Raw genomic sequence first — 14506 nt, forward strand, 5'->3', positions numbered from 1 at the left:
TAGGAACTAGCTGTCATAGAAGATGTTCAATAGGAACTAGCTGTGATACAAGGGGAGCTGGACTCTATGCTATGTAAAGGGGTTTGGCAGCCAGTCCATCCAAGGTCTCAGTTCACTTCGGAGGAAAAATGCTGATCTTCTTCTGCAGTAGTGGTCGGCGGAGAACGCACTCCAATGACTTCTAATGACGCCTGAAACCGATCTCTTTGAATTTCTCTCTTTGGTTTCCAGGAAAAAGGCCTGAGCACATGAAAGGGACGTGTTGAGAAAGATAGCATCAACTGAATCTCTCCATTGTAATAGAACAGAACGGGTTGGGGGGAATCTTTAGAATCAACACACATTCCTTATCTTAACGCTGGAAGTTCAATGAGTTGACTTTGGCTCTGAGGTGAGGCAGTTCCCGACTGGAGATCGACTTCGATGCCCTCGTTCCTGTCTATAACTGTTCACGTCAAACGCGGGCTCCCCAACTATTGAACCAGAATTGTAGCAGCACAGAAGGCTATACAAGTGTTACAGTGGTCCGACTACCAATCAACCAGTAACAGGGCATTTGAATGACGTGATGCCCAGGGGTGGAGGGCATTAAGCGGGGTATAACTGGGGCACGGGGGGGGGGGGGGGGGGGGGACACGTGTGGTACTGTACTTCACTCAGGCAGAGTGCTGAAGTACTAGAGATGGTTGACACTAAAGTTAGGCACCCAACAATTTATTTATAATTTCTGGGCTGACGCCATCCAACTCCATCCAGCTATCCGCTTGCCTCATTTTCTGCTGTCGCTCCCATTCAGCAGAGCAAGCAACAAAGTGTCTATGTGTTAGTTATATTTATGAGCTGCTGCAGGCCTAATTACTGTAGGGAAATCTAAGCATCTCAGTCAAACACAAGGCTTAAGAAATGCCTTGTTGCAAAAAGTGCCATGCCATCATGTGTTTTGCTGTTGTTGCTGGCGGAGCAAAGAGGTCAGAGAGGATTCACAAATCCTGAAAGCACTCTCTTGTTTCTGCCCTGAAACAAACAAATGCCTTCCCCCCTTGAAGATAAGCCTCTTCATCAAGTTGATATCTCCATGACCTAAACAGTTTAGTTGTTCACATCATCGCCTTCCACTTTGCCCAGAACAAACGCTGCTCTCCTGATGTCAGGCCTAGTTTGGCTAGAACTCAAACTCCAAGCACAGATTAATTAAAATACTTTTTGGTCCAAGATTACATTATTGTATAATGTAACCTACAGGGACATATGAGTCCAACTTTCAGATTACAGATAGCATAGCTATTCATGATAATAATATATCGCTCCCATTTCATTGGCCCTGATAATGACAAGACCTTCCTGAAATGTCTCGCATGTTCGATCCACCTTGACTGCATGGCCACTTTAATTGTGATTGTAATGAATTCTTCAGAGGACCAATGGGGATTCTGAGGCCACGTGGCCAACATTCCCATCTGGCACGCGACATTCCCAGTTGGCTTCATGGAAAAAAAAGCAGGGCTGGCAGACAATGAGCCTAACTCTAAGGTCCGTGACAACCACCAGAATGGCCACACACGCTCACGGCATCCGAACCATGTGCAGAATGTTACCAATTGCCCGGTTTGAATATGAAAGAGGGGCCTAATACCCTAGGAGGCCCCAGTCAAGGCCTGAGCCTAAATTTAATGTGGGACCCCAAATCTAACCCCACAGCTTTGGGCAAGGCCGGTCCCTGGTCACCAAGTCCAGTTGTCACATGGGGTATTTATAGCCCCCAAAACACGTGCCTCTGTTCCAAAGGGAGAAAAAGGGGGACCATAAAATGTTATCAGTGGTCAGCAAGTCAGATACTTCTTAACTTAGGTCTGAAATTCCATTCACTCAAGGTGAGGCAAAGCATCTCTTAGATGAGAAAACAATGCTGGAAAGGACTTCATGTTATCAGTGAAGGAAGGACTACTTTGCTTCTCTGTCACAGACAAATCACAAGTAGCTCAAGTAGTCTAAAGCTTGCAAACTCGTGGACACTGTGAACACTTTCATCTTATTCTATACTTTATCACTTCTACTTTATTATTATTACCTCTCCTATTTAACTGTTGCCTTAATTGCCCTTCACATACACTGTTTACATTTAACTATTGCCTTATTGTCTATTTGTTGTTTGCTGTGATTTTGTGCCCTATTTGTTTTTTTTGTGTGATTTTGCACTATTTACCTACTGCACCTTGTCTGTAACGGAGACAATAAAATAAAATATCTTGAAAATCTTGAATCTTGAATCTAGTCCTTGTCCTTATTAGACTTCTTGTTGTTTGCTATTCACACTGGGACAGAGGGTGGGCTAGGGCTAACCAGTGTTGGGCAAGTTACTTTCAAAATGTAATATACTACATATTACTAGTTACTTTCATTTGAAACAAATAACTTACTTTACAGTATTACTGTGTAGAGTAACTAATTACTTATTATACCACTTTTGCATTACTTTCACTAAAATAACCACAGAACAACACAGCCGTCCCGGGACCGTCCTGAAAAATAATTTCAACCGTCCTTACCCGAAGTCAGTGTAAACAGTCTACAATTCTAAATGTTATGCTTTTACTTTGTTATTATAATCTATAGTGGTTATTTGCATAAAAACATGCAATTTGATTAAAATGATTGTATATAAATTTAAATATGTGCTTTGATACAAAAAAGGTCTTGGCATTAGGAGTTTTAATTATTATACAGTAAGCTGCTTAGGAAGTTAGCATAATTCCCTCTCTAATATTTCGAAGTTTCTCACCAAAAACTAGCTACACTTTACAAGATTACATTTGAACACATCATGATAACGTTATTATTTACCTTCACTTCACCAATACTCATTTTTAGTGAGCAGCGAGAATCTAGCTACTCAGTTGCTAGATGAATAATAATAATGTAACTCAATGCAACCTAACGAGGAGCTGACAGCAGCTCAGTTTCAAGTTGTAAGTTGCGTTACTTGACATAGTAACTGGTATAATATTGCCAAAATCCTATATTTGGTAATAAGTTGTATTACTGCATTACTGCTCAAATATATTACTTGTAAAATATTACTTTTGTAATGCGTTATACCCGCAACACTGGGGCTAAGTGATGTATACATTCTCAGTGTGTGCATGTGGGGACACTTGACTCGCAGAGCTGTAAACTATATAAACATGACAAGCTCTGGGATAGACGATAGGTAGTAACACATATGTCATGTTATTTCTGTTAGTGTGTAAGAGATTTTCACCCTCTGTTTATGAATCTGCTGAAAGGCCAGACTACACTACTGCTGAACAGTCCTAGAGTCTGCGATGTCTGTGATATTAACTTAGAGAGAGAAAGGAGTGGGAGGTGACAAAAATCTGGCATGGAGGCAAACACATTTGCCAGAGATGAAAGATGAGGACAGCAGTTGCAAATAATGCAACAGCCTCTTCGACACGTTGGGGAAAAACAAATAGTTTGATTTGGGGAGTTTGATGTATCCACGCCGTGAGTCCAACCTGACTAAATAAGGAGTGGGAAATGCTCCTTCGCACGCAAGAGTTTGGCAACTCATTACGCCAGAGGACACTGATAAAATGCAGCAAGCTTGAGGAGCTCTTCCATCCTGACAAGAAAAACACAACACTTCGCCAAGATATGAGAACTTCAATCCAAACTGCAGCTATGGATGAGAACCAAAAGTCAATCCTTCTGATATTGAAGGTTCTGTGAGCACCTATTTCCCATGGAAGGGTTCAGTACAAATCGGTCTGTCTCCGCTTTGTGATGGACGGTCCATTCCAGACCAGACAAGCAGAAACCTTTGGGGGTCAGATATTACATAACGGGCATATTCTAGGAAAATAAAGATAAGTAGACGAGGATGACAAGCTTGCTCTGTTTAGATGGCTACACCAACTGAGACATGCACACTTTCCTTCAGCATGCTTCTTTGCTCAGACAAAATCTCCGGTTTCCCCTTTCCTCCCACCATCAAAGACATGTTAGGCTTTTCTTTTTCTTTTCCTTTTTTCCCCGATTTGTTATCCCATTTTTATCCCCCATTAGTGCTAATTTTAATTTATTTATCCTGGTTGCTGCTCCACCCTCTGCCGAGGGGGTACAGTGGCGCAGTCGGTAGCGCTGTCGCCTCACAGCTAGAAGGTCCTGAGTTCGATTCTCGCCTGGGACGCTGTGGGCGCTGGAGTTGTGACCCCCCCATATCTTCAGTGCCTACTGCCCAGGTGGGCTATCTCGTCGAAAGGGCCTTTCTGTGTGGAGTTTGCATGTTCTCCCCGTACCCCCCAGGGGGTTCCTCCGTACATAACCCCCCACTAAAAACATGCAGAAGATCGTCATCCGACCAGTGACGACAACATCTGAAGTTGGTCCCCGGGCACTGGAAAGAAAAAGCGACCACTGCTCCTGGCCTGCCCCCTGGAGGAAAGGACAAGCCTGGATGGGTCAAATGCAGAGGACATATTTCACCGGCCACCGTCAGCATGAGTGTGTGTTGTGGCCGCATGCATGTTGTAGTGTTCGTGTGACAATAAAAACGGGCTTCCGTCTGAAATCGTGTTTAAATCGATCTGGGGAGAGCCGAAACTGGCTCCATGCTTCCTCCGAGACATGGGCAGTAGCCAGCCGCTTTTCACCTGACAGGGGAAGCTTCACTGGTAGGACATAGCACGTGGGAGGATCACGCTATTCCAAAGAGTTCCCCTCCCTCCGAACAGGCGCCCCTAACGACCAGAGGAGGCACCACTTCAGCGACCAGGATATTGCATGTTTTGGTGAGGGGTTCCTATATGAAGGAAGCCCCCAGGGGGCATGGGGAGAACATGCAAACTCCACACAGAAAGGCCCTTTTGACGACCCCACCCGGGCGGTGGGCACTCGAGGACATGCGGACAGCACTCCTTCAGCGCTCACAGCGTCCCAGGTGGGAATCGAACCCAGGACCTTCTAGCTGTGAGGCGACTAAAGACATGTTAGGGTTAACACTCCTGTCAGTGCCCCTGACCAAGGCACTGGCAATTGAACTGGAGTTGGTCCCCGGGCGCTGCACTGCGGCTGCCCACTGCTCCTAGTTCTAGGTAGGTTCCTAGAAGAGGATGGGTCAAATGCAGAGGAAGAATTTCTGCACTGGGACAATAAAGGAGAACTTAACAAAATAGTCCCACTGTCAAGTATCCTCCATGCATCACAAGTTACAACCTTGTTTGATACTGTAGAAAGTCAAGCTTTTACAGTTTGACCTTAGTGTAACGATGGCTTCTATTAATATCTAATAACGACAATAACTCTAGTGTTGGCGTGCCACGCTGGGTCAAAATGTCAGTATAGGTGGTGGGTTTCAAGTCGTAGTATCCTCCTCATGTCTAACTGGTTAACATGAGCCCCTCACTGGCGCCTGCAGTAGCTTCAGCAGATAAGGTTTCGCTGATGAGCAAACTAAGGCGAACTTAGGTATTGGTCAACATATCATTGCCCATGACTTACAGCAAATAAGGGGAAATAAACTGGATCTTTGATAGGCAGCTCAGTGAGCATGCAGTGGGCGACATACCGTCACCAAGCATATGGATGGATGCAGCTGGAGTATCAACCACTCATCAGCCCATAAAATAGCAAGAACTTGTAAGAATACATGACTCACTTCCATTGCTCATTAAGGGGATTATACTCATAATGGGAAACATGAACACATCCATTACTCCTCGGAGCTGAACATACTCAGCAGCTGCCTCAAAATGGGGCGCCATCCCCATAGCAACAGCATTCATTGGATCTATGGAGAGAGCGGGGCGGGGTGTCCGTAAACTGAAACTGACTTATAAAGCACAGGATTCCTCAGGATGCATGACGTGACTGGATATCATCTTTACGCTGTGGAGATCAAGAAAGAGATCAAGTGCAGGCTGTGCTATGAATAGGGACAGCATATGGACTCAAATGCGGCGCTGAGTCGTAAGGTCAGCCATTTGTTTGCAGTGTCACGTTCGAATGCCTCTTAGATCAGTCAGGAATTCCACAGATTCAAATTCCTGTCCCAGTTGCAGATCCTACATGTACATTCTCTCTCAATTCCTCTGCCATCGGGGGTCTCTGCATAGTGCATTGAATAGTTGTTGGACTTTTTGGTATGGGTATGTTACCTCCAGGAGTTGAGGCTTTCCCAATGAAATGCATTGTTAAGATCTGAAAGCCTTTTCAGTACGTTACATCAGCATCTTCATGGCACATTGCTGCCCTGGAACACCGATCATACAGGCTGCTGCAGCTGTAACCTCACATACTGAGGAATGAATTGCATTATTATGTAATACCGTACTCAACCTGCAATCAGGGGCGTAGGCAGAAATTCAATTATGGGTGGGCCAGGATAAAATTGGGTGGGCCTGGATAAAATTGGTGGGGCAATTGCATGACGAAATTTTGCCCGCGAAGCGTGCAAAATTCCTAGATGTCATGAAGTCGTCATGCATTAGACTCTGGAGATGATGTGCCCTGCGTTTTTAAGCTACAAAACCATTAGCTAGCAAGGCAGCAGCAAGTTCGCCTCTAGAAAACAAACATAATTTGTTTTTGTTTTTTGTTTTTTTGGGTGGGCCAGGGCAAGAAGTGGGTGGGCCTGTGCCTACCCAGGCCCACCCGTAGAAACGCCCCTGCCTGCAATGCAGTAAATATTTAACTTAAAGGGGGACTTACCCCCCAGATATGTAACAAAACGGTGATTTGAAAAAACTTGTGGGAAAAACCAAGAAATTACGTATCCTCTTGTCTATACTATACTCTGGCTGTGCTCAGCTGAGGAATTTTTTCCGGAAATCGACGCCATTACAGTTTGCCCACCGCCTCGAAAATAATTTATATGAGAGCTGCAATATCTTTATAACTATCAACAACTAGCCAACGCTGGTGGCCTGTATGGAAACAGTGTTGCTCAAAATGGTTGAAAGTTATATAAATTTGGCCATTCAGTGGCGAACTAGAAATTGAATTATTTTTCTCCCATGTATGTGTGTGGCGGCTTGTGTAACTACATTAGGAGAGACTAGTGACACGAGAGCACAGCACAATAGTGAGGACAAATGCCCCGCTCTCACGCTCATGTAATCACAATGCGAGATTTCTCCACGTCATTCCCTCGTCCAACTGGCGATATACCGCGCCATGAAATCCGTTTTTAATTTTCGTTTGGGGGCTTTTCGTGATTCTTGTTAAAGGTTACTGCAGCGCAGGGCAGTGTATGTGACAGTCAGACCTCCATGCTCCGCCCCACCTCATGAGGACTTCCCCGGAAAAGTTACCAGGCACGCTGCTGACCCGAATGCCGGCAGTGTTTCGGCTTGGTTTTGTGTGATTCTGGCATCGTCTGACGTAAATAGATCAATAAGGTGTTTTCGGGTTGTCCTTGGGCTGCAAACTCATTTAAAGTATGCAAATCGAAGTTGTTTCTGACAACAATAATGTCACGTTACTCCGGGACTGCTCAACCCCATGACAGAGCCACTCTCCCCGGCTTGGCAGAGTGAAGAGCTCCGCCCGCGCGTCCCCGCTGCCTGGAGCACAGCAGCTCGTGCTCGCGCTCTAAAAGGCAGGTGCCTACGAGCTGCTGCCTGGCCGGCAGAAAGTGCTCCAGACTCGGTGTGATAATCCTGTAACAGCATTTGAGCTTATTCAGGTAAGATATTAATAATGTAATGACACATTCAGCGATAAACTGTCTACAATGAAGACGTGTCAAATATGACAACGTGGTGTTCAGTATTTTAAGAGCACAGGGTTTTTTTCATTTCCTGAAAAGTTGGCGTTTTGGAGATAAGTGGCTTTCATTGCACAGTGACGATATTATAGTAGCCGATGTGTTTAGAGCAGCTTTGTCACGTTGTCACGTCGTAGTATAGCGTTATATTTTACATGTGCGCTAAACTGCGATGAGATTTGTTTGCGGAAATGACGGCGGGGATGAAAGTCGCTCAGGGAGGCTCACTTTGGTGCCGGGGCTTGGAGCTGATGATGTTGCTGCAAACACACAATAACCCCTCCCTCCCTCCAATAGGCTTGGAGTTGTGAGGAGCCGGGAAAGGGTACAGGGGGAGTAGGGGAGTAACTATCTTGAAATCCCATAGTCTTTGGGGACAACGTGACGTCAGGTTGTACCAAATCTCCCATTCATTTGAGGGCAAAAAAAAGCAGTGTTCCACCCATAGAGGGCACTTATGCCAGTTATGCTGCTGAAAAATGATACAAATGGTAAAATGGCAACAGTTTGGTCTCAAATGTGGGAATTTTGACCAGCATTCTTCACACACCACCCCCAAAGTCCCCCTTTTGGTTAAAAGCTGAAAAAAAGTGTTTTGGGGGTTAGTTACACTTTAAGTTATCCTTTGTTGCCCCTCTGGGGAAATTCATCCTCTGCATTTGACCCATCCTTTACTAGGAACCTTCCTAGAACTAGGAGCAGTGGGCAGCCGCAGTGCAGCGCCCGGGGATCAAATTCAGTTCGATTGCCAGTGCCTTGGTCAGGGGCACTGACAGAGTATAAAAGACGAGCTGAACCCAAAAATGACTTTTTATTTTATTTTAGTTCACATACCTGGGTATTCAGTGCACCTATTTAATAATGTATGAATGTAGAAATCACAAAAATAAAATTTCTTTAGTTTTTCACACATTTTCACATCAAAAGTTCATTTTTCAGGATTTCATTCATAACTGTAATCTACAGTATGGTGACGTAACGAAGAACTATCAAATTTCTACCCCATTTCAACCAATCATATCACGACATGGCAGCTGTCAATCAATCATTTCGAGAAGGAAATTCTGCAGGCAAGATGGCTGCCTAGTGCCTATAACCTGTGCAGAATTTCTAGCCCATAAATGTTAATATACTTGGCCAATAAGTATGCAACATACAAAATAATAAAGTAATGTCTTCATTTGATGTAGAATGCAAACGACATGTAACTGGTTCGTTAAACTCGCATTCCAGGAATATTGTATTTACCACGGCTCTTTACCTTGGCTAGTCGACTCTCCAAGCCGAAGCCGGCAGGCAGCACTCTTGGCTCGGCGTGTCCGCACCGGTCCGCATGGAAGCAGCCGGCTGCTCGGTTCTCTCCGGATCCCACTCGCGTAGCGCCAGAACACGCTCGATTTGGGGGCGGAACATGCCAGGATTGGCCAAAGCCAACTCCAGTCCCCAGAACTGTCAAATCAAATCATCGACACGCTATGGCCCGCCTCTCAACCCTCTTTCATCTCAGGCAATATCTGTTTTCAGTCTGATATGAGACCCGGTTCATGTGGTCTTTCACCCTAACATACATGCCTTGGATGGTGGGAGTCTGGGAGGAAACCGGAGCACCCAGAGGAAACCCACACGAACAGAGGGAGAACATGCAAACTCCACACAGAAAGGATCTGGGATGGACCAGGGTTCGAACCTGGGACGGTCCTTCTTGCTGTGAGGCAACAGTGATAACCACTGAGCCGTTGAATTCACCACCACCACCACCACCACCATTTTTTTGGGGTGTGTGTGTGAGCATTTGTATTGTTTCAAATTGTGTCCAGCCCGCATGTGTTATGTTTACGGTCTGTTTTGTTTGCTGTGTGGCTACTAATTGGGTAGAAGACAATATAAACAACTAATCATAAAAACAATGAAATCTTGTTGAATGTGAAACCAAAAAATACAGTGGGGAATATAATGGCAGGCAATGGAAGAACTCTGTCTCTGTGGTGGCTTGTCTTCAAAACTGAATGACAACCAACCAGAAGAACTAGTCACCTCGATCTCAGTGCTTTCAGTAAAACAATAGCTCTTCCCTGCAAGTCAATGACATCACTGGACAGATGGAAATCTTTGGCCGGCTGTCATGTCATCGCACTCCTGTCCACGAGAACAGCCGTGATGATGTCACTTCCCCTTGAGAGCCGGGAAGGTGGGAAGGAAGGAATGGAGGAAAAGAGGGAGAGAATATGGTTGAGATCACCGAATCTCTCCCTTCTGAGGAATTCAGAGTGTCTCTCACAACAAACGAGTAGATCTCCTGCTCACAAAGGTGCAACACATGATTAAATGTGATGCGACCTGGGGCGGACGTCCCAGTGGCTCACCTGGTACAGTGCGTACCACAAAGGCTTAGTCCTTCATGTGGCCAACCTGGGTTTGAGTCCAACCAGTGGTCCTTTGCCGCATGTCATCCCCTCTCTATTGGCACGGGCCAGAAATCACTTGTTAGCCTATTATACACTGAAACATTCACACCATTCCAGATATTCCTAACTGAACATCATGCATAAAACATGACACCACGTCATAACGTAAAGAATACAGCAGAAGTTCAGTCATGTGATGCAGGTCTACTGTTTACAGTGTGCAGTGCCACCTTGCACGCTAAAAGATATCAGATGGTCGAGAGATCTTGGGTTACTATGGAGTTTTAGAGCTTATTTTTAAACTGTGGGAACATTATATAAGTTATAAGTGACACTGCTCTGCGAAATATCCAAATGCGTCTAAGCTGCATTTTTAGCATTCATGACCAGAGGCCCTTATACGACTGGAGCTGTGCATGTATCAGTGACAGCTGTTGTTGAAGCCCACCAGGCCTATAGGAGAGACACTGACCACTGGCAGCAGCACGTGACTGGTTACACCTCCTTTAGAACACGGCTCTCTTGAATACTCGATTCTGATTGGTCAATCAACAATATTCACCGGTCATTATTTCTCGACAACCGACCGCTGCTCTGCCACACCTGGATTAATCAGTTGATAAGAGCCTTTTGTCAGCAAGACACTACTAATTAGGCCAACCAGTTGCAGCTGTGGTGTCTTGTGTGCCAATTACGAATGAAACCGCTTTGTCGTTGAAAACGCTATTAAAAAATCTATTTGAATAATTATTTTTGTCAGATTATTGAATGATTTAGTTGTAGGCTGTGTTCTAAGCGGGATAATGTATATTGAGGCGGTGATTACTGGGAAATAATGACCTTCAGGTGAACGATTAAGCCCTCCGCTGCGCGTCGGGCTCAATCCACCTGTCGGTCATTATTTCCCCCGTAATCACCGCCTCAATATACATTATCCCTTACATATTTGCTGGCCAGGCAGCCCTGCTCTCTTCTGCAGAGACTAGGCCAAGCATCGATGGCAAAGACACAAGTTGTACACAAAGAACATAGAAGAATATGCAAGAGTAGGAATACAATACAATCACATTGAAGAGCAGAGCTTAATCTGGGGAGACGTCCACGCCCTGCATTGTAAGAACCAATGCACACAAACCCATGTCGACAAACAGCCCACATACACACACACACACACACACACACACACACACACACACACACGGCCGTACATGTGGAGAATGAGATGGTGAGGAGGAGTGAGGTCATTGAGTTGATAAGGTGCAGGAGTCCCTATGTGCTCCTCATAAAGAATGATGGAGGCGGTGTGCTTGAGACATCCAAGGTACAAGTCCTCCTCATGAAGACCTTCTCTTGCGACTTCATGCATCAAAATATCTCCACTCTCCTTCTTCAAACCAGTTTGTCTTTTCTTGTTCTTTGTGCGGCAACTTTGTTTCCATCCAATCCTTTACTTAGTGACAGTCAATTTTCAAAAACATGGCGGCACCTGCTGAAACACAGCAAGACATCTCACCCTGTGCAAGCGATATGGATTTGACAAGTACTGGATAAGCATTCACACTGTGCTGCGCTGTCAGTTGAACAGTGGGACTGCTAAACATTGCAGCGAAGCGCTAGCTATCTCTCCCCGCCATCTCATTCCAGTGCTGGGAACTAACGCTGCACCTCACTGCTCAGCTATGTCCCTATCACTTTCCCCCATCAGAAATAACAAAGTGATGTAGTAGGGCTAAAAGCATGCCGTGAGGTAAGCAGCCCAGTGACACGTTTGGTAGAGCTCAGCTCCACAACAATACCGCTTTACATGAGTCACTCGGGTTTCAGTGGCATCATTATTGATTTAAGACCGACTCATTTGGGTCAAGTCGGGACTGATAACAGCGTGATTGATGTTCACAAAGAGATGCTAGAAACAAGTGATCTCTTTCAAGTGGCTATGCGAATGGATGAGCTCCAAAGATCCCAAGTGCTGCCGTCGGAGAGGATCCACTGACCCAGAAGCTGGAGGGAGCGCAAAATATGTTAATGAGCGATATCTCTCCGCCATTTCTTTGCCTCGTGTCAACGGTGATATAATTAAGTGCACAGAGGCCACATCAGCTACAGTAGAGAGGGAAGGTGGGAGAGAGAGAGGGCGAGGTCTCACTTCGCTGTTCCACATTAGCCCCTGGACACAGACAGATAGGTGGACCTGACATATTGGATCTTTGACAGTAACTTAAGCTGTGCCTGTGCTGGAGTCCACTCGCTGAAAGTGAGATATATTTCAGGCTTTCTTTTTGGCCCGGCGAGGCAATGTGCGCCTTGACGAATGGACGCGGCGAGCAGAAACCATGTGTCTCCTCATAGGCTGATGACGTCTTGCCGATAAAATGGAATCCGTTCTGGCGTCATTACAGTTCATAAATATCCAGGCGGGTGCAACAGAACAGAGGCCATGACAGTTATGAGCGTTGGAGTTGGCGGCTGTGGGAGACGTTGAGGTCAAAGGTCGCGTATGTGTTTTTGCATGAGTGCATATCATTCCCATGCATGAACTGCCAAATTAGCTGGATTACTTGTTCTCTCTCTCCAACAGTCTCAACATCTCAATAGAGTATCATTTGTCTGGCTCTCACGCCCATCACCCCCTGTTTGCTGATGAACCAGTGGGCTCCCCGTCCCACGTGCAAAACACAAGAGAGACCCTCTCAGCCTGAACAGCCCGACACACACACACACACACACACACACACACACACACACACACACACACACACACACACACACACACACACACACACACACACACACACACAGTGACAGCAACATATCATGTAATTACTATAAATGTTTGATTCATGACTTGCTCTTTCCTGTATGTGTTGTCCCAGTGCCAGAGCCGTCTAGCCCTTCACGACAGTGTTCACTTGTCTTCTCATTAATGCAAAACGTTTAAAAAAGTCCATACAATTTGAATGCATTAAAAGCATGCAGAATTAATGACATGCTCCAGGGAAGAGTCGCTTCATTCATACACTGCAAAACAGTCGACCGCAGCCGACTTGAGGCAAAGTGGTCGGGTTGCATTCTTTCAAACAGCCTGCCCTTTATTGGCCTTATGAAGTGATGACAAAGTTCAGCAACGGCTAGACCGTCTTACCAGGCATTTCAAGTTGACAAGCCTAAAGCAGAACAGCTGATAAGCCCCGCTTTGACCCAAGCACAGGTTTCCCACACAGGAATGCTGTCATTATGAGAAGCTTAGGGGAAGCTGACGTACCTGCTGTTGTATGGTCCCCAGGTTTAGGCAATAGCAGTCAAACCAAGGGTAATCCTCACAGCCGTACAGTATCCACTAATGTCCTCTCCTGTGTGGTCCGCCTGTGGTGTCTGCTTGTGCTGGCTACTGAATGCTGCTAAGTGCCATCACTGGAGACAAGCTCAGCCCTCTCTCTCTCTCTCCCCCAGTCTCTCTCTCTTTCCCAGTCTCTCTCTCTCTCTCCCAGTCTCTCTTTCCTCTCAGGACTTGAGGTCAGCAATAAAAGAGCACTGTAACTTCACTCTCAATCTCTTCTCTTCCCTCCCTCTTTCACTCACCAACAGCCTATCCAGCTCTGCTGCTCTCTCTCTCTCTCTCTCTCTCTCTCTCTCTCTCTCTCTCTCTCTCACTCTCACTCCTTGCCCTCCTTGCCAAAGCAACACCTCTCTTACTTTCTCTCTCTCTCCCTGTATCTTTTGGAGAAGTCAGTTGGAGAGTGTGTGAGACTGAGAAGAAAACAGAGAAGGGGTGGGGGAGCAAGGGAGAAAAAGGCTTTGACGGAGGAGGCAGGCAGGCGCTATTCTGCTCCCTCCTCCCGGTGGTTGAAAAGTGGCCGTTGCTTGGTGAGGAGAGAGGCAGAGGTGCGCTGTGATGTCCGTTGTCACAGGGCCAGATCTATTCACTCTGCCAGCTCCTCTATTGTCCCGCTCAGCTCTTTGACTAGAGTCACCGAGGCTAAAGCACGGCTCTATATTTAACTCTCCCGCTCTTGCCAGCACGAGCGCTGCTAGCAGCTGAGGCTAGCTGAACGCTAGATGTTTTGGCTGGCCGGCGAGAGAGTGCTCCGAGTCTCCCCTGCTGACCCTCGGTGACAGCTGAGCCACGCCGTGCCATTCTCTCATGCTGGGAAAGTCCGGTGACAGCACAGCAGCCACCCAAGCCCTAACGCTGGTCCAAGCCATAACGCTGGTCCAAGCCCAAACGCTGGTCCAAGCCCTAACGCTGGTCCAAGCCATAACGCTGGTTTCAAGGAACCACCAATAGGCCTTTTTCACAGCAGCCATCCAAGCCCTAACGCTGGTCCAAGGAACCACC

General features: G+C 46.2%; 1 protein-coding gene across 1 annotated transcript in view; it reads right to left on the minus strand.

Moving 5' to 3' along the window:
- The window catches only part of LOC310772814 (filamin-A-interacting protein 1-like), a 36151-nt gene extending 22582 nt beyond the window's left edge, over nucleotides 1–13569 (minus strand). The window contains exon 1 of the mRNA XM_083632744.1: nucleotides 13433–13569. The gene's annotated coding sequence lies outside the window, so the exon portion shown is untranslated. The remainder of the gene's footprint in view (nucleotides 1–13432) is intronic.
- Nucleotides 13570–14506: the final 937 nt, after the last annotated feature.

This window comes from Poromitra crassiceps (assembly GCF_964638095.1).
Source record: "Poromitra crassiceps genome assembly, chromosome: 3".
Taxonomy (NCBI): domain Eukaryota; kingdom Metazoa; phylum Chordata; class Actinopteri; order Beryciformes; family Melamphaidae; genus Poromitra; species Poromitra crassiceps.